Here is a 4,281-nt window from a genome sequence, read left to right on the forward strand (position 1 = left end):
AGACAAATGCTCGTTGAAGATGAGGCAAATCCATTACCTTGGACACGTAATCGACCGTCATGGTATCCGACCGAATCCTGCGAAAATCGAGGCAATAAAAAATCTTCCCGCACCTACTGATATCAAAGGCGTGCGCTCTTTCCTCGGAGCAGTAAATTTTTACGGAAAGTTTGTGCCAAAAATGCGCGAATTGAGGTATACGCTTGATAACTTGCTGAAAAGTGACACAAAATTTGCTTGGAATATGCAATGTGAAAAGGCATTTAAATATTTTAAAGAAATCCTATCATCCGATCTTCTCCTCACCCACTACGACCCCACCGCAGAGATTATTGTAGCAGCGGATGCATCATCAGTGGGACTAGGAGCCACCATTTCTCACAAGTTTGACGATGGCTCAATAAAGGTCGTTCAGCATGCGTCACGTGCTTTGACAACAACGGAGGAAAAATATAGTCAAATAGATCGCGAAGGGTTGGCCATGTATTTGCCGTAATTAAATTTCACAAGATGCTTTATGGTCGTTCTTTCAGGCTCCAAACCGACCACCGCCCTTATTACGCATCTTCGGCTCAAAGAAAGGCATCCCAGTATTCACAGCGAATAGACTGCAACGCTTTGCGCTAACACTGCAGTTATACGACTTTCGATTGAGTACGTCCCCACCGGAAACTTTGGAAATGCTGACATTCTCTCAAGGCTCATAAGAAATCACGCTAAACCGGAGACAGAATACGTCATCGCCAGCTCCAGCTAGAAGAGGATGTAAGGTCCGTAGTTCTCAACATGATTAATACATTCCCTCTCAATTTCAGAGACATAGAGGAAGGGACACGGACAGATTCCCTACTATGGAAGTTTCACAAATACATCCAAGAAGGCTGGCCGTCTGACTCGTCATATGGAATGGAGTTAGCACGCTTCTATAATAGAAAGGATGACCTGTCGACCGTAGGTGAGGTGATGTGTTCTTTTAGAGAGAGAGTAGTAATCCCCAGAAAACTACGCATGCGGTGCTTGAATCAACTTCATAGAGGGCATCCAGGGATTCAACGCATGAACTCCGTCGCTCGCAGCTATTTATACTGGCCATCTATTGATGAGGATATAGCCGACTGCGTTTCCAGCTGTACAGCATGCATGGCAGTCGCAAAATCACCACCTCTACTAGAACCAAAGTTTTGGCCAAAGATCACCAAACCGTGGGAAATAGTGCATATAGATATGCAGGACCAGTGATGGAGCTTACTTTTTGATCGTGGTTGACGCATTCTCAAAGTGGCCTGAAGTTATGAAGACAATCACCACAACCACTACAGCTACCATTTCGATGCTGCGAAGCATCTTTGCACGTTTGGCATGCCTGAAAAACTAGTCAGCGATAACGGAGCCCAATTTACAAGCAAACGTTTAAAGATTACTGCAAGCAAAGTGGCATTGAACATATTAAAACACCGCCGTTTCACCCACAGTCTAATGGGCAAGCAGAGCGCTTTGTGGATAATATGAAAAGAGCCCTGAAGAAAATCCAATCAGAGGATATGTCCACTGAAACGGCACTCGACACCTTCCTGCAAACATATCGCTCAACTCCGCACCCTGCACTTAACCAACGCACGCCAGCTGAAGTTTATTTAATCGAAACATTAGAATTCCCTTAGATCTGATACGCCCAACTACAACAACACATTCCGAAGTCGACCAACGAGATGATCAGCAACCGCCAGCAGCTAGACAGTTTCAACCTGGAGATGCTGTCTATATGAAACATTATTCGCGCAATGCTTGGCAGTGGATTCCCGGAATGTATCGAAACGGTCGGAAGCGTAATGTACGAGATTATCACCGATGGACATCGCCCTCATCGTCGACATGCCAATCAAATGCGCGCACGTACATCGAGTGGCCGAGGACATCTTGCCGGCGACTCAACTAAGCATTAGCTGCCGCTTGATATTCTTACGGAAGTGGCACCGACACTGTGGGCAACGACACCAAAGGCACCGATACCCGTGGAACGGAACAACGATCCGTCCAGCACATCACAACGTTTTTCTTCCGATAGGTCCCAACGCAGCAGATTGTACAGCCTCTACCATCTGCATCCGAGACCAGCATCAGACAGCCGATACAACCGCCACGCCGATCTTTTAGGCTCAGAAGACCTCCGCGTAGGCTCGATGGATATCGGCTATACTAAAAAGGGGAGATGTTGTGACCCGACCTGCGAACTTGCGATCGCCGTTTATGCAGTCACTCACCGCTGACAGTCCTGCCAGCGTGTTGATGTGTAGTGAGAGCGGTTCGGCAGGATAGGGCAATGATCGCTCGCCAGGCCAACGAACGGGAGCGATGGTGCCGAACACGTGGTTGTAACGCAGCACTTACAAGAACGTCCTCGGTGCAAGCAGTCAGATTCTAATAATACATTTATGTTAATTTATAAAGTTTTAATACGTGTGCAGTTAATGTAGATCGTAACACCAATATTAAATATCACAAACCCGTAACAACACAAAACTCCTGTTCCCAGACTTTCACGATCAGCCGATGCATTTCGACGGTAAGCCTCTCCGGCCCCATTTGAAGAGCTTGGCCGCCAGTCCATCGCTGCCAGCAGACTTATTGCTCTTAAGCTGCTTGATGGCGTTGGCAATCTCATCAGAGATGGTGGGGGCACCTCGTCGTCTGCACCGATGCTGTCGCTGTTGCTACTGTTGTGCTGCTGCTGTGGAGGGTGCCTTGTTTGCCAGGTGTCCTTCGAAGTAGAACTTCCACCTTTTGATCACCTCCCGCTCGTCCGTCAGGAGATTTCCTTCCGTATCCCGGCACATTGCGGTTTTAGGAGCAAATCCGCCCCGTGCCTCCTTTAATATCTCCTGTAAAACAAGCGGGTATCCCCCGACTGAGAAGTATATAGTACCAGTACTCACATACGCCTCTGAGACATCGACACTGTCCAAATCTGACGAAATCCTTCTTAGCCGCATTCGAGAGGAAGATGCTCAGAGGATACCTGGCCCCATAGGCCCCAACTAAAGTTGCAAGATAGCGTGGAGGCGCTCGCTTTTTAGGCCGGGATAACGGACTGGCAGACGAAGAAGCGAGACCGTGAGCGGTTTCGGACACTCCTGAGGTTGGCCTGAGGTGTAGCGCCGGATAAGTAAAGTAAGTATGCGACAAAACCTCATCTGCGAGTGTATTGGACAGTCCACCATTTATCGTGATAAATTCGCAACGAATTCAAAGAGTCCCTTAGGCTAAATATCTTCTTCTATTTGGCGTAATATATTCTACGCGGACATGCCTGCCTATAATGGGTTTCGAGAATTATTCAATACCACCAGCCGTATAATCTCATCAGTCCTTGCTACAGGACGACGGTCCGTTCCATATGAAGCTTGAACCCATGACGGGCATGAAGTTAAGTCGTACGAGTTCATCGCCGACTCCTACTACGGTACCGCCCTTAAATACCTAGGGGTTATTTTTGACCAGTGGTTTCCAACCTGTGGTCCACGGGTCGCTTCCTGCAACCGGATGATTGACGTTCAACTGTACATGATGTTTTCAACTGCATATCCCACTGCTCGAGTTGCGTTGCCATCCATAGGATTTCGAATGATACCTCTGCCATTGGTGCTCAGCGCGATAGGGCGAACGAGGAAAATCCGTTCGTTGCTTACGATTTCGTGTTGCCGTAGTTACAACAAATCCTGTATAACATATTTTTTCTTACATGAATGAATGGGGCATTTTCTGACAGTTTAGTTGTTCACTGCTACAAAAGATCCAAAGTCACCCAAATCGGTAGTCGCCCCTGACACTGCACCCCGCCACAAATCTATTGGTTCATCAAACACCAGCTGAACTTGTTCAGCAAAAATACTACAACCATCATTCAACCAGCGGTTTTCAACCGGTAGTGAATTCCTCTCAAGGGGGGATTTATGTTCAAAATTTAGCTAAATACCATGGATGCCACGCTCTCCCACACTCATGAACTTGGGAGTGGGGAATGAAATGCTATACGCACCCTAAATGGGGGAGGAAAAGCAGGAAAGGAAAAGTTCTAAACCACTGATCTACACGACTTCGCTGGTTGCATGGCAGAGTTATTTGCTTTGATTATGTTGTGCAAGCGCCGGGTCTTACGCTGGGCGCAGTACGCAGGCCACAGGTACTCGGTGTTGTCTGGTAAACGACAGCATCCGACGTAGCCGAAGGGTTCGTCGGTACTTCGCGCGGTGCCGTCGTAGCAGGACGTGTTTCTACCGCGTA

Source organism: Anopheles merus, unplaced genomic scaffold (genome assembly GCF_017562075.2).
Source record: "Anopheles merus strain MAF unplaced genomic scaffold, AmerM5.1 LNR4000534, whole genome shotgun sequence".
Lineage (NCBI taxonomy): Eukaryota > Metazoa > Arthropoda > Insecta > Diptera > Culicidae > Anopheles > Anopheles merus.